At 35.2% G+C, this 24,350-nt stretch overlaps 1 long non-coding RNA gene, 1 other non-coding gene and 1 pseudogene across 6 annotated transcripts; 1 reads left to right on the top strand and 2 right to left on the bottom strand.

The window, feature by feature from the left end:
- Positions 1-635: 635 nt before the first annotated feature.
- On the bottom strand, positions 636-708 carry TRNAA-UGC. The gene has a single exon. It is a non-coding gene; the product is annotated as a tRNA-Ala (tRNA).
- Positions 709-1,646: 938 nt separating this feature from the next.
- On the bottom strand, positions 1,647-7,144 carry LOC113300184. Of its 5 annotated transcripts, none has more exons than XR_003335578.1 (6): positions 6,664-7,144; positions 5,728-5,804; positions 5,576-5,620; positions 5,111-5,163; positions 2,586-3,582; positions 1,647-1,821 (listed from the first exon to the last, which is right to left on the bottom strand). It is a non-coding gene; the product is annotated as an uncharacterized LOC113300184 (long non-coding RNA). The 5 variants fall into 5 exon arrangements; XR_003335581.1 differs by having other exon boundaries at positions 5,728-5,811; XR_003335579.1 differs by having other exon boundaries at positions 5,728-5,862.
- A 6,521-nt stretch (positions 7,145-13,665) lies between these two features.
- Positions 13,666-13,811, top strand: LOC113300662 (annotated as a pseudogene).
- The last annotated feature ends 10,539 nt before the right edge of the window (positions 13,812-24,350 follow it).

Consider the following 24,350-nt stretch of genomic DNA (forward strand, 5'->3'; position numbering starts at 1 on the left):
TTAGTGAATTGGAAAAAAAATCTATTTTCCATGTTTTTCTCCTTCATCTTCTCTAATTCTACTCTCTCAATAATTCTACTCAACTAATAATAAACTCATCTTTTAATTTAATCTCACTAATTGTTTTTAACTAAATCATTCATTAATCATAACCTAAAATTAATTAAGAGGATAGATTAGGTATTAAATAAATAACTAGATATGGGGTGACCTAGAATTACTTCTAATGCCTTTATCCAAAATAAAATCATGGTCCCCAAAAAAACACCATGGTCCCCAAAAAATCGTTCCAAAAAAAATTAACACTGTGCGACTACCAGTAACATGGCCATATGGGTGATCTTACAAAGATTGTGCAAATTTGCCACTTTTATACAGTTGAAAAATCTTTTGTATATATAAGATGACAAATTTGCAATTTCTATAAACGACATCTGCTGGAGGGATTAAAAAGAGGAAGGGTAACACTAAAGTCAGTCCTGTGATTTTCTAATCTCTGCAGCTTACTGCTTACCTCATTCATAAAAAGTTTGCAAAGCAAAATCATAATTAAAATGGAAATGGAGATGCAGGGTATCGAACGCTTACCCCATTCACAAAAAATTTGCAAAGCAAAATCATAATTAAAATGGAAATGGAGATGCAGGGTATCGAACCCTGTACCTCTCGCATGCAAAGCGAGCGCTCTACCATTTGAGCTACATCCCCGTGCTTGGACACATTTCTTGTTTAAATAATACACCTAAACTTAGCAATATGTAGATGACTAATTCGAACCATGTTCAAAATCTTATACTATGTCATTTGGCACCGTTTCCTGCAAATGGGCTTTCAAATCTCCTATTTTGGAATGAGGGTTTTGTGGAATTATGGAAATTTTAAGGATTTGTACGGTTTTTAGATATGCAGTGTTTTGGCACCAACAAAATTAAGTTAAAGAAGTACAAAACCATTTCTTGCAGTCAGTCAGGTCGATGAACAGGTAAAGAAGCTAGCCATACTTGAGAATATAATCTGTGGTTGCTCAGTTAACGCAGAGGCACAGAGAGAAAGGTATACAGTACATTCAAATGAGAGGTCGTTCCGTTTTCAATGGACGAACTTATTTTTGGAGCTAGGCCCCCATGTAAAGACTCGTATGAAATTTCTTCAACGGTGAACTCTTAAGTGCTTCTACATCGGCTCTTTGAGTCACCAGCATTTGCAAATTGCAACCCCATATATTTCAAACTGACCAAAGTATTGGGAAATTAATCCAGTTTGCAACCCCATATTTCATGCACTCTTGTTCAAAAAATTTCCAATTTCCCGTTAACCGCCAATGTGAGACTATACATTTAGGTGAGGGAAAAAGACGGTTTAGTTCAAAAACGCGTCAAAATGTACGGATTAGTCCGTCCCAAGTTAACTAGGTACAATTTAATCCAAAATTTATTTAATATATAGAAAATACACATATGATCTTCCTAATTTACAATTTAGTCTAAATATTTACTGCTTAGTCCAAAATGACTCATGATGATGTAAACAATTTTAAATAATATAAAAATAACTAAAAAACAATTTATCTTTCAAACCGTTTGTCCAAAATTCGCAAAATTTATATATTCGGAAAGCTTTTTCCGAGATTTACAAAAAGAGTACCCATATGACTATATAATTATCATTTTTTTTTAAATCTTAGTTTACACTGGTGTACAAACATGTATACATCTACAAAAATCCAGAAAATCCAAGACAAGACAAGTTACAGCTGCAATCATATCAAGTAGAAATGGCCATCTTCTAATTCAGAGATTACACCCATAATCCATCTCCTCCCTGTCCAATCAGAGATTGAATTGGATAAATCTACAACACATTTTAATATCATTATTATTGCGATAACCACTTATATGCAGTTCTAACACATGTCCTTTCAAATCTATCGTGAGATGCATCTTCCCATATACATCTAACAATGCATCGTTGCATCATTTATTGGGTTGTATTAAGAACCAGATTTGGTAAGTTCTCGAAAACACATCTGTAAGAAATCAGAAAGAAAAAAATCGCCTCCCATTTAACTATACAAAGAAGAATGAATCCATCCTTCAACACCACAGCGCTCAGACCCCTCCTTTTTAAAACTAGCAGTCAGTCCCTTCTCTTTGGTAACAAATCCGGCTATTTGGCTATCATCCACATACTCAACCCAACCAATCTATTTTACATTATGATCTAGTGAGTCTAAACAGCTAAACCTAGCTTATGTCAACATGTGTTTCCTCCAAGTTCTGTCAATTGGCCTACTTTTCCCATTAGGGTATCTTTATGATATGAACAACATACCAATATGTATACTTGTACTCCAGGTGCACCAATATGTACACTTGCAATACAAGTGCACTTATAGAAGGATGGTAACCTAACTGCCAAGTGACACTGTCAAGCTAATTCTACAAACCATGCACTGGTAGAATAAAGCATCCTTCATTGCGTTTCGAAGATCACAAGGCTTACACAGTATCATTCTTCTGAGCATTATGTAAGACTGAACTAAGATTAGATCAAGGAGACTAACATATTATAATTATAAAACATACCTCTCTTTGTCAGTGTGGTAAAATATTCAAGTCAGGTTAGACGTGGAAGCTCACCAATTCTTTGACACGTTCGCTTTCAAACAACAGTGGAAACAGATTAGAATAAGATTATCTAATCAAAAGCATGACAAGTCTATATAATGATACCAAGCATAAGCTTGTGGAGCCATTATTTTCAATTGTACTACTTTGTACACACCTATAAAACAGCATGAAATCGCTCATTCATACCCACATTTGGACTTACTTTTTCATGGGAAATACACCGGTGCACATGTATGTACACACCTACAAAATATGATGAAATCAAGCATTCTTACTCACAAACTGGATACTTCTCATAGGAAATAGACTAGTGCACCAGTTTGTACACCATTTTAGACTCTCCACATAAAGGAGACAGACTCCTCATCATAGACTCCTCGTCATAATTGCTACTTGGGTGATGCAGTTCTAACTAGTTAACTTTACTGGTCATGCGATATAAAACAATGATCCTAAAAAAGGTAGCGCAAACCCTGACCAAATAGGCATACCAAAATCATCAAGGTAAAAGATACATTATTATAAAGTAAAAGACAATATATTTCGTAGGAGAGAGAAATTATCCTGCAAGAAAAGTGTCAAACAATTCCTTTGAAAATCCACATCATTTCTTAACAGTGGCAGGTCCCTGAATGCATCAGTCTGAAACCCATCAGATTAATCGGCTCGAAGCCTATTTCATTTTTTATTATATGGAATTTATTGGCATACTAACAATATAGTTACCATCTCTGCAAAGCTTGAGAAAGACTCTTGTTTGGCACATGTGGAACTGATCTGCCTAAGAGCCTTTCTCAAGCTTTCAAGAGATTGCAAGCATTAATGCTAGCCTAAAAAGTTGAATTTCTTATTCTTCTCGATCATCTTTTGGTAGTACATCCCTGGGCTTAAAAACGATGAGCAATCGCTTGCAACATAACCAACTTTGAGCCATGGTTTCGACAAATTGATTCTGATAGCAAAAACAACATTAAAATCATTAAAAAGTCACTCAAATCTCAGCTGTACAAAAGAACAACAACAATACCATTTTACAAACATTATAGCAAACCCAATACAAACACAAACATCACTTGTCCATTCTACAGTTATACTAAATTGTGCTAAAATAAAACAACCCACTATGTAAAAATTTAAAATTTCTTAATACCAAACCAGTTCAACTAAAAGTACCCAAAAACAAAAAATCCATAACAAACCCCTTGAATGTCATAAGGTCGCTGTAGTAGACAAGTAAGAATGCAAATACTATAGCTTCACAGTTTCTGGTACATAATCACTGTAGAAACAAAGTTCATGACTTACAACCAGTAAGATAAAACTGGTGCACTAAAAAGTATACTGCGTAAAACTGGTGTACAAATAAGTACACCTCGTATAGTGAAGTAAAACTGGTTTACCTTGCCAAATTTACTATTCTGAGATGCAACTCGTTTTCATACTGCCGATATTGTTACCCACAGAAAGAAAATATAAGAAATCACAACATGCCAAGATGGGATGAAAGAAATATAAGACAAACAAAGTAGAAAAACAAGGGTAACGAGAGAAAAACAGCAATGTGCATAAAATAGATTTTGTACGTCGACCATTTAAAAGCTTTTCTATTAATTTATGGACTTCTCAAAAAGAAATTATGAACTGTGCTTCAACTCAATTTACAACTATGTGCATATTAACGAGCAAACATGTGTACAACTATGTACACATTAAGAATCAACATGTGTACTATTATGTACACATTAAGAATCAACATGTGTACACTTATGTTAGAGACAAACGATCCATCAAAGAAATGAAAGTTACATACTTTTCTGAGACAATTGACATAGAGCTTGTTCTGTATACATTCAGCACAATAGATGCAAAGAGATAAAAATAGGTGTCCTTGCAGCCTAGACCAAATTTAAACAAAAAACTCTATTAAAGTATCCAAGATTCTAAAGATGTGAAAAGAACATAAATAAGCACATTGTAAAGCAACAGATGTGACTTTCTTTACAGCTCCCAAGGTTAGTTCTACAAAGAAAGTTAATGGTCAAGACCCTGAGGAAGTTCATGTCAGTTACTGGACAAAATCTATGTTAACTTACAAAAAGAAAAGTACGACAAAATCTTGGAAGTTCATAAGTCTTATCATGTGTAAAAGTCCTTGCAGAATAAAAAATGTCTAATACTTGCAGATTAAGTAGATCACAAACATGTTTTTCGATAAAAACCAGAATGTCCTGACTATAACTACCAGAATCCAGAGTCAACAAAGAATTGACACGTCAATAACGCTACAAAAATGCAGAGTTGTATGGCCACTGTATATATAATACTTCTTTTACAGAAGCATGACAAGGAACACTTGAATAAAAAACAACATAGTGTACAATGATTAACTGGAAGAATGCATTCTTTGCACCACTCGGAGCACATAAAGTACAAAATGGTACATTAATTACAAACATAAAGCAGAATATGGGGAGACTCACCATCATACCAGATGAACGAACAAGTTTTTAACATCAAGTATAGCCAAAAACATCTGTAAATTGAAATTAAGTGAAGCTGTGTAAGATACGATTGATAAGACATCAACATTTAATTCAATTGATAAGCAAAAAATAATCAGCATGTGTACAACTACATACACATTAACAATCTATAGGCGTACAACTATGTACACATGAAGGATAAACAGGTGTACAACTATGTCCATGTTAACAATGTACATATGAATCAACTGACGTACAACTACGTACACAAGAACAACCACGTGTACAAAAATGCACACATTAACAATCAACAGATGTACAACTATGTAAACATTAAGAATAGGTGTACAACTATGTATACATTAGAAAGCACTATGTATAGAACTACATACACATTAGAAGAAGAAAAATCATAAATGTTTTAGAGATGATCTTTAGAACGGGAGGTTAAAGAAAACATACCTGATCAGCAAAGATCTTAACTCCAGCAGATAATAAATAAAATATCTGAATCACATAAAAAAAAATTAATATTTTTTCTTAAAATAAAGATTAAAAACAAAATTATAGAAACACTACGTTTGGACTGGAATATTTCCTGTAAACCACCCTACATTTATGTTCTGGAGGCGCAAAGACGTGGAAGTGAACTTGCTGAGATAACTATGCCCACAACAAACTTTGCTGGTCCCTGGATGCTTGTTCCCGCCCACCAAGATCATTTTGAGTGTGTAAAATGGTTAAACATCCTTACTTCTCCAAATTATTATCAAAAAAAATCAAATATAACTCAAACAATCCAATCAACGCCAAACCTTCCTAGTTGTAATGACAACTCAATTAAGCATTTCTCTACATTGAGATTCCTTATCAGAATACATGTTTTAACTGAATTTGTGATTATAAAAACAAAAAAGAAATCAATTGGTACATGTAAACCATATACGTTTGACATGCCCCAGCCTTATAAAATTATTGTAGACACAGTACTCCAAAACCTAACAAACAAGACAGTGCATACCATTTTGTGAAATTTAAATACCTAATAAGGCTACGTACTGAAATATCTACCATCTAGTATACAAAAATTTATACTAATACACATATAGTTTACTCTACATTTTTCCGTCTTTACACTAGTATAGTTAAAACAATATGAATGAAGAAGACCCGGAATGTAGATATGTACTACTACTGTGGTTTCTCGGTCTTGGCGGCTCAACTTAGCTAATGTACCCCATTGATCCTCGTGCTTAGATCTTACAGACTGTGACACAATAATTGGTGCAAGTTTCAATTAGTTTTGTATACGTTCCTGGCCTATGACCAATTATCCCTTCTTTCATTTTTTTTCTTCCTATTAATCTTGTCTATATTGGAATATAAGTGGAATTTCCACATATAAACATGGCTATACTATAGATTTGTGGTAGTGGTGATGAAAATACAAAATAATTGAGAAAACTGTACCTCAAATGTACAACATCAAATTCAGAAATGCCAAATTAACAAAATCCTCATAACATAATCAAAAAACTATACGAACATACCTGTTATAATCCGCCCTAGATGGATCACAAATTCTTCTTCTTCTCTATCCCCATCACCAGTCACTCTCTATTTCAAATCCATCGTTATTAGTTTCTTCAATTTCACATCAAATTTTTATCAAAATCAAAAACCTAAAATGAAAAATCAAACCGAAATAATTCAAAAAATAGCTGAATCATCAAGATACAAAAACATTCAACGTTTTGTTCAATAAAGTGAAGATAGTGATAAAAGGTCGAACAGTTTTTTGACTGATCCAAAGAGCAGACATTCAATATCGATAAAAAATCGAATAAAAAAACAAAATCGAAGAAGAAATGATGATGATGATTTCCTACTTATCGCATTTGAAAAGACTGAATCAATTAGAAAAACCTAGTTTTGATGATCGAAGCGACTGCGAAGTAATTTTTCAGCGGATAAAAAAGGAGATCTCTGAAAGATTGAAAAAAATAGAGAGACAAGAGATAATTGACACAGGCGAAGTAGTCCAAATGAGATCGGGTCATTTTAGGGATCAATAAAATTCAATTTGGACCGAATCGATAAGATTTGGACTAACCCGTTCATCATTTGGTAAATTAGGATTAACCAGTGTTAGGCCTGAATGGGATGGACTAGAACGTCTAAAACCCAACAATTTTGGGACTAAACGCTAATTTCTATTTTAGGGGATGCCTCCGGTGTCACGCCTGTTGGTAGGTCGGTCAAGGTCTAGATTAGGAAATCTAGTTGGTTAAGGAAACCAAGTACTTGTGTCCTAAGTATAGCAGCTTAAGAGGTTTGTCTCTTAGAGCTAAGTTAGGAAACCCTATACTTGTAGGAAAGTAATCCTTGTTAAGGAATGTGTACATTCCTATTGATGTGTATAAATAGCCATAGAGTGAACTAGAGAAAACACACCAGAACTAGTAAGAGTTCTCTTCTTCTCTGCTTGAGCTTTGTATATTCCAACATATACGGTGATATATAAAATTGATATTCCTTCCCGAGGATTCAACCTCGTTAAATACTTGTTCTTCTTGTGTGTGTGATTGTGTTCTTGGAAATACCGAGGTACTGTTGTAGCAGTGAAACCTAACGCTTCCGTAGGTTTTGGCGCAACAATTGGTATCATAGCAAAGAGACGCTCTTGGATACGGGTACTCGGATTGTAGTTGAAGTGAAGGTATTTTTCTGAAGATTGCTTGAGGTAATACTAATCTCAAAGGTTCTGTTTTTTTATCTATATTTGGTTGTTTGTGAACAATGGTTGACGGGGACGACACAGTTGATCCGAAAAATCCTTTAGGAGAACATTCGGAGTCCACAAATAAAGATAAAGAAACAAAAGAAGAAATACTTCATTCACATAGATCACAACTCAAGGTAGAAAAGTTTACAGGAAGGTTTACGGAGAACATACGTAATGGATGCTCTTGTTCATCTTGACCTAGAAGAAGCTCTAGAAGGTCAGGCAGTGGAGATGTCTGAAAAGCAATGGAACAAGATGAATAAATTATGTCTTACTTCGATACGAGGGTGTTTAGCAACTGCAGTAAGAGTTAATTATCAACACGAGACTTCAGCTAAGGATCTATGGGAAAAGCTAGAGAAGGAATACCTTGTGAAGAACGTGGCCAATAGGATACATCTTAAAAGGAATTTGTATCGCTATAACATGAAGAGATGTGCAACCCTAACCGAGCACTTAGATTCATATAATAAACTTCTTGCTGAGTTGGTTAACTACGATGAGAAGATCAACGACGAGGAACAAGCTTTGTGTCTGATAAACTCTCTTCCTAAAAAGTATGAACCCGTGATTAAAGCATTAACGCACGGCAAGGAAAATATGACATACGTAGAGGTCACTACAGCATTGCGTAGTGAGGAGTTCAGGAAGATGGATCATGATGATCTTGCAAGTGAAGCTAACAATGATTTGCTTCTTGCAAGAGGTCGTTCAACAGACAAGAGAAAGAAGACTGGTGTTTATGGTAAAGGTAGAGGACGTTCTAAGAGTAGAACACGACTGCAAAAAGATAAGTGTGCTTGGTGCCATGACTTTAGTCATTGGGCTAAGGATTGTATCAAGCGTAAGGCAAGAGAAGGAGATAATAGTAATACCGAGGTGAACATTGCTAAAGGTAATGAAGAATCAGATGATGCTTCTGATTTCTCGCTGACTGTGACACCATCAGATTGTACTATTACAGATGGTACATGGGTATTTGATACTGGATAAACGTATCATATATGTCCATATCGGGACTGGTTCTCAAGTTTTGAAGAGCTTGATGGAGAAATATGTATGGGAAACAATCATATCTGCAAGGTGATTGGGACTGGTAGTGTTCGTATCAAGATGCATGATGGTATGGTTAAAGAGCTGAAGGAGGTAAGATTTTTACCTGCCATAAAGAATAATCTGATTTCACTCGGATCTTTGGAAGCTAAAGGCTATAAGATAGTCGCTGAAAATGGTATTCTAAAGGTAATCTCTGGATCTATGGTAATCATGAAGGGCACACATCATCATAACTTGTACTACTTGATTGGGAGTACAATAACAGGGGATGTATCTATTTCTGAACACATCGAGAGTGCAGCTGACGAGAAGACAAAGCTGTGGCACATGAGATTTGCACATCCAGGTGAGAAGTCGTTGCATAGGTTGATTCAACAAGACTTGTTGAAAGGTGCTATTGCCTGCAAGTTAGCATTTTGTGAACATTGTTTTAAGGGAAAGAAAACGAGAACAAGCTTTGGCACAGCTATCCACAATACTAGTGGAGTTCTTGACTATGTTCACTCAGATGTTTGGGGTCCTTCCAAGAATGCATCATTGGGAGGGAAACATTGGTTTGTGTCGTTCATTGATGATTATTCTAGGCGCGTATGGGTGTACACCATGAGGCATAAGGATGAAGTCCTAGAAATCTTTGTGAGGTGGAAAAAAGCAACTGAGACTCAAACTGGCAAAAAGATCAAAGTACTACGTTCGGACAATGGTGGAGAGTACAAGAGTGATCCGTTCTTGCAAGTATGTCAGGATGAGGGGATAAAGAGACACTTCACAGTTAAGAAGACACCGCAACAGAATGTGGTAGCTGAACGCATGAATCTTACTTTGCTGGAGAAGGTACAATGTATGTTATCTAATACTGGATAAGGTAAAGCGTTTTGGGCTGAGGCAGTTACGTATGTGTGCTTCCTCATTAATAGGTTGCCATCAGCTGCATTAGAAGGTAAAAATCCTATGGAGAAATGGTTTGGTAAACCAGCTTATGACTATGAGTCAATTCATATCTTTGGTTGTCCTGCGTGGTATCATGTTAGTGAAAATAAGCTTAATATTCGTGCCGTGAAAGGAATCTTTGTGGGTAGGAAGAGTGGAGTGAAAGGGTTCAAGATTTGGAATCCAGTTGAAAAGAAGGTAGTCATGAGTAGAGATGTCATGTTCGATGAGATGTCTATGGTAAATTCTTGGGGTTCTCGGCAGGTGGAGGACAGAAGCACCAGTACTAGTGAGCCTTTGCAGCAGGTGGAGATTGATGCAACTCCAACAATTCCAGTTAAGTTTGTATCTGTCCAGAATACTTCTGAAGACATTAGGTCTGCAAGAGAGGTAATTACTGAAGTTCCAAATGATAGTGACACTGTTGAGGAAGAGGAACAAGAGTCAGTAGAAGATACAGAAGCTACGGTCATGGAGACCATAGCAACCAGCAAACCGAGAAGATCAACCAGGAAACCTGTTTGGATGAATGATTTTGTTGCTTATGCATTACTTGTTGTTGAAGATGGTACTCCTACTTCCTATTTAGAAGATGTACGCAGTGCAGAGTGTAAAGAATGGGAAGGAGCAATGCAGGATGAGATGGAGTCTATTTACAAGAATGAGACATGGATTCTTATGAAGCTTCCGAACGGTAAGAAGGCCATAGGGTGCAAGTGGGTATATGCTAAGAAAGAAGGATCTTTGGTGAATCAAGTACGCTACAAGGCAAGGTTAGTTGCAAAAGGTTATGCCCAAAGAGAAGGGATTGACTACAATGAGGTGTTCTCTCCGGTGGTAAAACACTCATCAATCTGTATTTTGTTGGCCTTGGTAGCACAATATGATTTAGACCTAGTTCAGCTAGATGTTAAGACGGCGTTCTTACATGGTGATCTAGAAGAGGAGATCTATATGACTCAGCCGAGTGGGTTCAAGGTTGCTGGAAAAGAAGATTGTGTATGTAAACTGAAGAGATCGGTGTACGGGCTGAAGAGGTCTCCAAGACAATGGTACAAGCGATTTGACCAGTTTATGATAGGCCAAACATACACAAGAAGTCACTATGACCATTGTGTATACTTCAAGAAGCTACGTGATGGGTCTTTCATATATTTGTTCTTGTATGTCGATGATATGCTGATTGCATCGAATAACAAGAAAGAAATCGATAATTTGAAGTGCAAGTTGTCATCTGAGTTTGAGATGAAAGATCTGGGAGAGGCTAAGATCTTAGTATGGAGATTCAACGTGACATAGAAAAGGGTAAGTTTTGTTTGTCTCAAAAGGCATATTTGAAGAAAGTGTTACAGAAGTTTGGTGTCTACGAAGGAACTAAATATGTAAGTACTCCCCTTGCTGCTCATTTTAAGTTAAATGCTCGTATGTCTTCCATTACCGAAGAAGAACGAAGGTATATGGTCCAAGTCCCATATGCTGAGGTTGTTGGTAGCTTGATGTATATAATGGTATGTACAAGGCCAGACATTTCACATGCAGTTAGTATGGTCAGCCGTTATATGCATTGTCCGGACATTGGAAAGCTGTGAAATGGATTTTGAGGTATCTTTATGGTATGGTTGATGTTGGCTTGGAGTTTGTGAAGGATAGAAGTAACAATCAGTTGTGTGTTGGGTATGTGGATTCTGACTATGCTGGTGATTTGGACAAGAGACGTTCAACTACAGGGTATGTATTTACCGTAGCAGGAGCACCAGTTAGTTGGAGATCAATCTTGCAGTCTATTGTGGCGCTTTCAACTACGGAAGCGGAGTATATGGCAGTGACAGAAGCATTTAAGGAGGCTATATGGTTACAAGGTTTACTAGATGACTTAGGAGTTGTGCAAGACCAACTTCCTGTGCATTGTGATAGTCTAAGTGCAATTTATTTGGCTAAGAATCAAGTGCATCATACTAGAACCAAGCATATAGACGTACGATTTCACTTTGTGAGAGAAATTCTTGAAGAAGAAGACATTCTACTTGTGAAGATCGATACCAAAGACAATCCGGCTGATATGTTGACTAAAATAGTGTCTGGGATCAAGTTTCGACATTGTTCGAAATTGATCCACATCCTTCCAGTTTGGTAAGAGACCCTTTTGGGGTAGAGGTTCTTAGGAACCTGGTGGAGGCCTTCTAGCAAGGCCATTTAAGAGAACTACGGTCGGGTTTGATTCCTATTGAGGATACGTAGGCAGCCAGTGATGGTTCAATCGACGTTGGAAGATGGAGGTGATTTTATCTATTGATCGTCTCATGCATGAATGCATGATCCGAGGTGGAGAATTGTTGGTAGGTCGGTCAAGGTATAGATTAGGAAATCTAGTTGGTTAAGGAAACCAAGTACTTGTGTCATAAGTATAGCATCTTAAGAGGCTTGTCTCTTAGAGCTAAGTTAGGAAACCCTATACTTGTAGGAAAGTAATCCTTGTTAAGGAATGTGTCCACTCCTATTTATGTATATAAATAGCCATAGAGAGAACTAGAGAAAACACACCAGAACTAGTAAGAGTTCTCTTCTTCTCTGCTTGAGCTTTGTATATTCCAACCTATACGGTGATATATAAAATTGATATTCCTTCCCTAGGATTCAACCTCGTTAAATACTTGTTCTTCTTGTGTGTGTGATTGTGTTCTTAGCAATACCGAGGTACCGTTGTAGCAGTGAAACCTAACGCTTCCGCAGGATTTGGCGCAACAAGGCCCATGTACTGCAGATGGGCTTCTGTAATATAACGCCAAATGCCGAAATTTAACATTGCGTGACTAGAATTTACATTGGTGATCTTACAAAGCTTTTCTGGATTTGAATTTCCAGATGACTTCCGTTTGGATCTTGAAAATTGTAATCTGGCAATAGTCTCATGGTAGAGTAAAAGAAGAACATGAGCTTGCTTTAAACCTTTTGGAAAGAGCAAGGCCGGCTTTGGTATGACAATCCTGATAGTATTGGGTACATTCTACCCCGATTAATGTATCAAAACACTGCCTTTCAGTTAAACCCTTTTCGTTTCATACCGAAATCTAGCAAACAGAGAGAAGCTTCAATGTGCAAAAAATATCAGTGGATTGGTTTGTTTGAGGGAAAGTTTAAATTGGAAATATTCAATGAAGCCAATGAAAACAAATGTTTTAAAAGGACGGCACATCATACAGAGCACGTCACAACACACTAGAAGGGCTACTTAGATACGAAACAATCTTTATCATGAAACAAATGTTATAATTAAATTGTGATGATCGTTTTAAATAGTGTGCAATTAGAAAATAAGAAATATTCATATGTGCATTTGTACTTATAAAGTTATATACATCCCTAAAGAATTGATTTGCTCAAAAACATAAAAGAATTAATCCAAATTTAGATCATTTCTTTTCTCATTGATTTTTGATAATTTCCCATTACAAAATTTACAAAATAAGATGTTTGAGTAAACTGGTTTTCATGGATACATAAATTAGTTGTCAAATTCTTGGTATATTGAGAATGGAGTATTATATACCTTCCGTACGGGGCAGAAGTAATACTAAAGGTATCTCAAAGAGAAAAAACAAGGAAAAAATTTCCTGATCTGTTATAGCATCAAATATAATTAGTTTGTCTTCCCGTCTTTATCTCTGAAACTGGAGCAGTAATGATGAAAGTTTTAGTTTACAATTTTTATCATTTTCTTATTTCTTGCTCTTTCATTCTTTGCTTCTTAGCTTTTTTGATATGATTATAAACCTTGGGATAGATCTTTGTGCTTGGGGCAAGGACGCAGCTAATGAGGTAATAACAAAGGCGCGTTAATTGCTGGTTGAAAATTATTCCCAAATCCCCTCATTGGCCTTAGGGCCATCGAAAATTTATGGAAGGGCTCCCTTTAATAAAGGGTAAGCCCTATGAGAACAATATTAGGCTGAACATTCATCAGTAAGTCGATAATAAAAAAAATTGTAAACGAACTCTATTATTGGGGCTGTAGAGGGTTGGGTTTTTGGAGGCTAAAATGCTATGTGTAGTCAAAAAATGGATAAGGGGGACTCAAGGAATAACAAAAAGTCAAAAACACCTTTACCTCAAAAAAATAAAAATCATAAATCTATCTTCTTCTCCTTCTCCTTTTCCTCTCATTTACGAATCATGATGATCATGATTTCATCATGATGAAGATCATTAAAAAAAAACTAAATTAGTTATCTTCACCGAATCCTTCTCTTGTCATTCATAAATAATGATAAAGATGATGATCATAGTTTCATCACGATGAGAGCGACGATCATAGAGAAAACCCAAAATTATTATCTTCTCTTTCTCCTTCTCTTTCATAGATCATAATAAAGATGGTGATCATCATAAAAAAAAACCTAAGAAAATCCAGCATTTATTTTTGCTTTTAAATGGTTAAAAAATATGATTCTATGAATTTTGGGTAAAAAAAAAATTCTGAAGGTGCCTACGGCTGGGAGTTCTTAGATTCCCAGCCGAAAGTACATGTTTCGGCTTAGTTATTCCAACCGAAATTAGTTTTTTGATTTTTTTGGGTTTCCAGAATCAGTTACGGGTGGGAAAACCCAGCCGAAATTGTTGTTACGGCTAGGAAAACCTAGCCGAAATTGCAGTTATGGCTGGGAAAACCCAACCTTAACTGTTTCTAGAAACAAAAAAAAATAGAAAAATGATTTCGTCTAGGAATTCTATATTTCCCGTCCGTAAATAAAAAATACGGCTTGAAACACTATCATTTCCCAACCGTTTTTGCGTTCTACGGTTGGTTCGACAAATTATCTCAGTCGTAATAGCACTTTCGGCTAGGTTATGAAACCAAAAAAAAAAATATCGAAAAATCTTTCGGTTGGAAAAACCAAGCCGAAATATGGACTCTCGGTTGGGTCGACAAATTATCCCAACCGTAATCTTGATTCACGGTTGGGAATCTAAGAACTCACGGCCGTAAACATTTTTAGAAACTATTTTTTTACCCGAAATTCATCAAATTGGTTTTTTTTAACCATTTAAAACAAAAATAAATGGTGGGTTTTTTAGTTTTTTATTTCTATGATGCTCATCATTTTTATCATGATATTTGAATGAAAAAGAGAAGGAGAAGAAAATAGTTTTCGGTTTTCTTTATAATTATCATCCTCATCATGATGAAATTATGCTCATCATCTTCATCTTAATTTATGAATGAGAAGAGAAGGATGAGAGAAGATAATAGATTTTTAGTTGTTTTTTTATGATCTTCATCGTGATGAAATCATGATCATTATCTTCATCATGATTTATCAATGAAAAGAGAAGGAGAAGGAGAAGATTATAAATTTAGGATTATTATTTTTTTATGAATAGTGAAATTCTGGTAGGGATATAATAGACATTAGGATTATGGTGTGATAAGGGATAGCTTCATTTACTACTTCATGACCATAAAAATCCTCCAAAAAAACATTGACTTCTAAGCTCCAATAATAGAGTTCTTATAAACCTTTGGTAATTAACCGTAAAGGCTTGGGAGAGCTAGCCAAAGTAACGAACCTTGTCATCTTCCCATCTAAATAGATGTCCCAAAACTAGGCCTCAAGCATACCTGAAAAGTGGGAGCTCTAAAAAGCGCAAGTTGTGGTGTTGTAAATAATTTGGCATATGTACTTAATTAGTTTTGTTTAGTTCACGGCTTCATGCCTAACTGGATACTAAAGGCCGTTGAGTCTGGCTAATTAAGATTCGAGTCATAAGAATCAGTGCGGACAATCATGCAAGTAAAGAAAACAAAATCTCTCTAATGCATGTGAAAAGTGACCAAACTTGCTGGGATTGAATTTGGGTACTCATAAGGATTAACAGTGCCAATTTCATGTATCATCCGTACAATGTATAGGTACTGAATTGAAATTGTTAGTTGTCACACGTAATGATTTGTACTTTGTGCACTTGAGAATAGTAAATGAATTATCATGCTCATACGTTGTTTAGATATGCAACCAGAAAATTAAGGACTATTTGTGTGCACAATTTTGCATATACATATCTATCCAAAGCACATGCCAAGGCATTGACCTAAAATCTTTAGACATTACAAACTTATAGTTTCTAAAATTACAAAATTTATAAAATATACGAGTCAGTCAGATGTCAAGGAAATTGAACCGCTAGAAGGTAGTTTGTGAATAAGACGAGATTGAATCCTTTCTGTTATTTCTATTCTTAGTTTCGTTATATTAAGTTGATGTTAATCATTGATTTGATTACTTTATATTGTTCGGATTAAAAACTTTATGGTAAAAATCTCTACAGACGATATTATCATGCTTCCAAACATTTTATATCTTTTTCATTCAATTATTAGTTTTTATTTTTTTTATTCCAAAAACCATAGTAAATAGTGGTGTAAATTTTAGTTTCTAACCAGGTAGTAGACTTTTATCATCTTTTTATGACTTGTGATTTCAACACAGATAAATACTTCACCTAGGCACTTGCTATAAAAGAGTTTGGATATTTGAACTCTTTAGATGTTATGAAGAAATGGCATAAGACATACTTAGAACCTCCTTAACAACGTGTTTGTTTTAAGGAGTTGGATGCTGGGTAATCCAATTCTTAGGAAATGCAACCAAATTTTGAGCCGAAAGGGACAAATGAACTATTTGTAATTAAGAATTTTATTCTTAGGATCAATTCCCTCCGAATTAGTAGATTTCCATTACATTGGTCAAATAGTTCAATGAAACTGTATTCCGGAAGAAAAACAAAGATAATTATATTACCTCAACCGAACATGAATTTTCTGGATTTGAATCGGATTCCTTGGAATCCAATTCCAAGAATTGTATTACCATAATTGAATTCTTAGGTTTTCAGTTCTGCCAACTGAACGAGCTGTGAGCAGGTGATAGCTTTTTATCTCTAATTTGTTTCATTTTGCTTTTTCTCGTATTTGGATAGGGTAGTACATTCCTTTTATACTCTCTCTCTCTCTTTTTCAGTGAACTTTATTTGGTCGACCAAAAAGAGAGAAAAAAAAACTGTTCGATTTGCTAAATCACATAGATATTAGTCTATATAATTTCGGTTTTTAGGAAAAAAAATTATATCTCAACACTTGAAGAGTCATCACCAAGTACTTCAACTTGAAACATTAGATTTTTCTTTGTAAATCTAAAATTGTATAACGCATATGAACTTAATTTGCTATGTCGCATTTGAGTCAGCCGAAAAGATGAATTACGAGACATAACTGGGACAACTGAGTCACATGACTCAGCAGTGGTGGATCCATCATAAAGCATGTGTGTGCACTTGCGACCCTGCCAATTGGGCTTCCAAGCCTAAATTTTCAAACAACATGGGCTTCCAAGCTTCTTGCTACCCCTAACAAAAAATTTCTTCTTTTGATCTAATTTCTGCCTTCGCAGCTGAGAATCAGCAAAGACAAGTAAATAACAATCTCCCTTGAAATACAAGCGAGAAGAAACCCAATTTGGATCGTCATTGACACCACTAATATTTGGTGGTATCTCCTCATGAAAACAAACAACTCATTATTCGTTGTGCCATCGGTATTGAGTTAAGTTTATATTTTCCACACACAGCTCATGTATGTATTGTATTTAACTTTTATGCATTAGTGGTGTTAGAGCACTGCTCGGTCGAACTCGCAAGCATTTCTATCTCAAGCTTGTTTGTCAAGTTTAGTTGCTAAAACTATAAGTTTTGATTTCTAGTATACTTTTAGCTAAGTCTCGGATTAGGATAGAAAGTGTAGTTGAGTTTATCTAGACTTTAATTATACACATTTGGTATTTCTATATAGACTTTAATTATACACATTTGGTATTTCGAGCCGAGTTTATCTCGCTTATATATTTTTCGAAATATGTGTTGGTAAGCTTTCGCTTTAACCAAGTTCATCTTTTATTCTTGACGAAAGTCAAGAATAAAAGATGATTATGTGAAAATCGCCTAGTAACATCTTACATGATTTTTGTGAGAGAGTCATTTGATGTAGACTCAGAATGTTTCGTATTGATCATTCGATCACTTGAAAATTGCTTTGAACCTAATAATTTGTGTGAGACAGCTATTGTCTTCTTCCAAAAATGTTTCAATAATTAAATGAGGGTTTAGAACATGTAACCATGATTGGATATAAACATAGTGTGTATTCACATATGTGTATATTCCAAAACCGGGAACCATGGTATGCGTACCCGTACGCATACTAGTTGGTTGTTGGAAGTCCGGAAATAAAGTATGCGTACCAGTGCGCGTATTGGCGGAAATTCAAGTTTCGTGAATTTCTACTGGAGTTTGGAAGAGTAAAGTGGTATGCGTAACCGTACGCGTACTGGCGTAACCAAACTCAGTCCGGCTACTTAGGTATGCGTACCCGCTTGCATACTTAAGTAGGTTATATTCTAAAATCGGTTTTTTCATGAACTAATACATTTATATAATAAGGAATGCAATATTTTGAAAACTGTGGCTATAATATTCATGAAATGATTCGAGTGAATCAAAATCGATTTTGCTTCAATTGTGTCTTGCATACTTCTATGAGAATAAAAATAATTGAACAACTCTCTAACTAGTTTCATTTGAGTCATTTGAACATAATTATGATAAAAATGAATAAGGTTTATATGAAAGTGCTCATATGGCTAACCATTTGTTAACTATTGTTGAACGTACTAAGTATACACGTTTAGGTACGGTTACCTTTATCTAAATGACGGTACATTTCATTTGTGTTTAACAAGCTAAGTTCGATCTAACGGTTGAAAGATATTAGCTTGAATTTAATCAGGTTTTCATCTAATGGTGAATATTGAATGCTTTGTTACCAAGGTAACATTGATTGCAAACCCTGATTTGAAGACTATATAAAGGAGAACTCTAGCAACTGGGAAACCTAATCCCCACACCTCCTGTGTGATGTTAGTTGCGACTAGAGTCGATTATCCTTTAACCTTAGGTTTTTCACGAAACCTTGTAAGTTAACGACTTAAAGAATTTATTGGGATTGTGAAGCCAGACTCAACTATTTTCTCTGTAGTTACTTGTTCTGATCTTGCTGTTTTCTATCGTGATTGAGTATTATATTCTTTAAGATTTGCTCGAGATTTATTCTCTGATAGGAAAGAATGAAAAGTAGTCACAAACATCTTCCTCTCATCGTTTGTGATTCCACAATATCTTGTTTCGTTAATCGATTAAGATTATTGTGAGGTGATTGATAATACTAGGTTGTTCTTCGGGAATATAAGTCTGGTTTATCAATTGGTTCTTGTTCACCTTGATTAATAAAAATACGGAACAAAAATCATATATATATATATATATATATATATCTGTGGGTGACAGATTTATCTATATAATAGACTTTTCTGTGTAATACAGATTTGTTTATCAAGTCTTCGACTTTGGGTCGTAGCAACTCTTAGTTGTGGGTGAGATCAGCTAAGGTAATCAAGTGCGTAGTGTCCTGCTGGGATTCAGAGACGTAAGGATCACAACTGTACCTTGATCGGTATGAGATTGATTAGGGATCAACTACATTCGAGTATGAAGTTAACTTGGAGTAGGCTAGTGTCTGTAGCGGCTTAATACAGTGTGGTGTTCAAATCTGGACTAGGTCCCGGGGTTTTTCTGCATTTTCGGTTTCCTCGTTAACAAAAATTCTGATGTCTGTGTTATTTCTTTTCTGCATTAGATGTTGTTATATAATAGAAATATCACAGGTTGTGCGTTGAATCGATCAATTGGTAAATCCAACCTTTTGTTGTTAATTGAAATTGATTGATTCTTGAACATTGGTCTTTGGTAAGTGATTTTTCTTGTATTCAATCGGGCTCGTAAATTCCTATTTGTTTGATTGCAGATTGAATTGAGAAATTGAGATACAACTCTCGGATATACTTTTCTTGAGATTGAGTCTGACTGTCTAGTTGATTCTCTCGAAAGTATATTGGAGTTTTTCCATACAGATTGTTAAGTGAAATATATTGGGTGTGGTTGTTAGACCCCCGCTTTTTCAATTGGTATCAGAGCAGGCAAACACGTTTAAGACCTCACAAGTCTGTGTTTGTAGCGATCTGACTCTATGGACAGAGATGTTATCTCTATAAATGTACCACCAGTCTTCGATGGCTCAAATTACTTATTGGTGGAAAACTGCTATGTGTGCCTTTCTTCAAGCGCGTGATTTTCAATCATGGGTTTACGTTGTTAATGACTATGATCCTCCGGTTGTTATAATAGGCACTGTAATTGTTCCAAAGGATATTGGTCATTATGATGTTGTCGAGATTCTTGATGCAAAGCAAAATTATGATGGATTGAATGCAATCATCCATGCCACTACCCCAGATCTTCAGCACCATCTGACTATGTGCTCTCGGTCTAAAGATGCTTGGGATATCTTAGAAACCGCATTTGAAGGGAATACTTGTGAAAAAGAAGCTAGGCTTTAAAACCTAAATTCTGATTGGAAAACCTTCGTATGGTAGATGAAGATTCATTTGATGAGTTTCACAAAGTGTTTGAAATTGTTAATGCATCTTTTGCGTTGGGTAAGACTATTCCTGAAAAGGACATTCTGATCAAAATTCTCAAATCATTGCCATCTAGGTACGATTATAAGAAACATGCCATCGTTGAAGGAAATAACCTTGATACACTTTACATAAATACTCTTGTTGGAAAGTTAAAAATTCTTGATCTTGATCATAACCCGGTCTGAACTTCTGCATTCAATTTTGTGACCAACACAAGCGAAGCTTCTAACTTGTCTCGGGCTGATGAATGTTGTTCCAATCATGTTGATTTTGATAAATTACTGATTACATAAAAGATCAAGGATTTGTTAAAAATAAGTAAAGGTTGTGAGAAAGGTCTCTCTCAGGATAATGCTTCTGATGATTCAATACAAGAAAACTCATCCCAGGTTTTCAGTACCTTGCATACTTCCTTTGTCTGCAATGAACTTTCGGCTCTCACAGAAGAAACTTCTTCCTACTCAAGTTCTGATTCAAATTTTGAGTATGACACTGAGTTTGTTGATTTATTGAATAAGTTTGAAGATACTCACCAAGAAAACCTCCAACTAAAATCTTCGTTGGAAAAACTTGAATCATCACTTCAGGTGAAAGATCTTGAGATAGACTATCTTAATGATGAATTCACCATGACCCTATCTCTGAAAGAAAAAGAGATTAATACTCTTAACTGTGGCCTCCAAAGGCTATCTGGAAGTTCTGACAAAATCTCGGCAATGTTATTTGGTTAAAAGTCTTTTGGAAACACAAACGGGTTAGGGTTCAAAGGCAAAACTGTGAACACAAAAAACTCCTTTGTTCCAGCCCGGTTTGGAACAATTGATGATGAAAGTTGTGATAAACAGGAGGCAAGTAAGCAAGAAAATAAATCATCCTTGATTTGTTCGTATTGTGGAAGTGCAATTCATGTTCAAAGTAAGTGTTGGAAGTTCAAAAGGAACAACAAAAGAATTGCCAAACTTCGAAGTGACATGCAAACGATGAATCTGGATCTGAGTAATCAACAGAATTCTCCTGATAACAAGAAGAAATCTATAAGAACCAGATTCAGACGAGGCAAGCAGTGTGTTTATACAACTATCCTTGACAAATCACTGTGTGATAAAAGATGTGAGCATTCGGCTCACTCCGCCACTATCTAATTCTAGTGACGTTCGCATCCTCTGTTTTAACTTGAGAAAAAAGAGGATTGCATCAAGGTTGCTCAAGTTTTGTATAATTGGTAATTTATTCTCTTTTTTTTGCTAAGAAAATATCTTCTTGTCAAGAATAGATAATGGATCATGAACCATACAATACTTGGTCAAAGTTCTTCTAGGGTTTGGATGATCGTAAGTCTATTTATATTCATTTGTGACCAAAATGCCTTTCACTTCTATTTTCTTTGAAAGATACAGTTTCATGGCTCCTGTAACTAGAGGTACCGCAAAAAGGGATGCAGTTGAAGTGGTTAGTGTGTATCTTTGTAAAGGAATCCTTTCCTCACTGGAGAAGAAAGAGAGATCTACAAATGATGAAGGTTCTTCCTCTAACTGCCTATTGTATGTTTGTCATTTTGATAATAACTTTAGAGGTATGGTGAAGGATTTCATCAACAAAAGAAATGATTTAAATCGAATCATTTTATCTTCAGAAAAGATAGCTCACTACGAACATATGTTGTCTCTAACAAAGAATACCTTGGGTAGACTAAAAAGAGAACTTAGTGAGTTAACTGATATTTCTGAAGATTTAGAGAAATTGAACGATCCCATAATCAATGGGTTTTTCAATAATGAAAAGGAATTCTCAGTGGATGCTCTGAGAAATCTCTACGATATCTAGGAAACTTCTTATGAGAATTTATTCTTGTGATTTAAAAATGATAACTAGGGTTTGGAATAGCCAGTATTATGAGTACACATAGCTATTTCCAATGATTTTCATCTTGCAAAGTTTTTTAGATTTATTTATTTAAATTGTAAAGTTTATTTGGAAGATGATTTTGCAGTATTAATCTTTATGGTTTCATATATTGCAACTTTTTATGGGATATTTATGTTCGCGTCCATGAACTATGATTTTCCCATAAGTGGTCAAAAATTAAGTCTTTCTTATGTCACTATGCAAATATTAATAAAAGATTGAATGAACTTTTGACAAACAAAAGTTAAGCATATTATGTCATTATACAAATATTGATGGAACATATGATGAACTTTTGTTTACAAAGATTAATTAAGTCTATTATATGTTTCTATGAAAATATTGATAAAAATAGAATGCATCTTTGAATATTCCGCAGTATTGGTTTTCATGATCCACATCTTTGTGTAAATGTTGTGCGGCTCCGTAAGTTTTCTTATGTTGAGCATTTCCGATTAAATTAATCATGCGTTCTCTTGTGGTTAATTTAATTGAGTATTTTGGATACAAGTTCATATTTCATGTGATTTTTTAGTGTCCAAAGAAATCCTTTTTTTCTTGTGAAAGTAAGGTCGTTCTTGTTGTTCTTTTGGGAATGACACTTTATGGGGGAGAGTTCTTATTTGAACTTGTGCTTAATTGTCATATCTTTGTGTGGAGTGCGGTTGTGGAATATTATAGAGGTTATCTTGTATCTTTATGAACTCCTTGATGAATGCATTTAGCTTCGTCTATATGATTGCATCTAAACAAAGTTGATATGTGGTTTTCTTTTGGTCATGAAGTATCTCTATGGAAATTTCATTAGGATCCCACTAATTTTCGTACTTTTGCCAATTTATATTGACAAAAAGGGGGAGACTTAATGTATAGTTCACACTATAAATACATATGGTTTATGGATCATTATGTAAAGGGAAGTGGTTTTCATGTGAGATGAAGTATTGACTAAGGGGGAATGATACATATCACCATAGTATTGTTGTCAAAGTTGTGATACAATTGAACTTTGATGTTGTGTAATAATACTATGAAATTGTATAACAATGATTGAGAGCTATTTTTTTCTCATTGTTATAGTTACGAATCTTCAACAACTGATGCTGAGTTGAACACATTTAGAATCATTGGAGTACTTGGAAGTGACGAATATTTCGAGTAATATTGAAGAACCAAGGAGATCAAGCATTTGGATGACAAGCTACAAAGTTTATCTATTTTTTAATCCATATGTATTGATAGTTTTGTCACCAAAATTGACAAAGAGGCAGACTGTTAGAGCACTGCACGGTCGAACTCGCAAGCGTTGGTATCTCAAGCTTGTTTGTCAAGTTTAGTTGCCAAAACTATAAGTCTTGATTTCTAGTCTACTTATAGCTAAATATCGGATTAGGATAGAAAGTGTAGTTGAGCTTTAGACTTCACGGTGTTCATCGAATGAAGACGAAGAACTACTCAAGGGAACTTGTGAAACTTCATCAACAAAAGGTATGTGGAGACTTGAACTCATCTATCACTCAAAATTCTATCTACTCTATCTCCTATTTGAGACAAAAAGTCGTATTGCTATATAGACTTCAATTATACACATTTGGTATTTCGGGCCGAGTTTATCTCGCTTATCTATTTCTCAAAATATGTGTTGGTAAGCTTTCTCTTTAACCAAGTTCATCTTTTATTCTTGACAAAAGTCAAAATATGATCATGTGAAAATCGCCTTGTAACATCTTACATGATTTGTGTGAGACAGTCATTTGATGTAGACTCAGAATGTTTCGTATTGATCATTCGATCACTTGAAAATTTCTTTGAAGCTAATAGTTTATGTGAGACAGCTATTGTCGTCTTACAAGAATGTTTCAATGACTGAAATGAGGGTTTAGAACATGTAACCATGATTGGATATAAACATGGTGTGTATTCACATTTGTGTAAAGTCCAAAACCGGGAACCATGGTATGCGTACCCGTACGCG

This window comes from Papaver somniferum, chromosome 7, assembly GCF_003573695.1.
Source record: "Papaver somniferum cultivar HN1 chromosome 7, ASM357369v1, whole genome shotgun sequence".
NCBI lineage: Eukaryota > Viridiplantae > Streptophyta > Magnoliopsida > Ranunculales > Papaveraceae > Papaver > Papaver somniferum.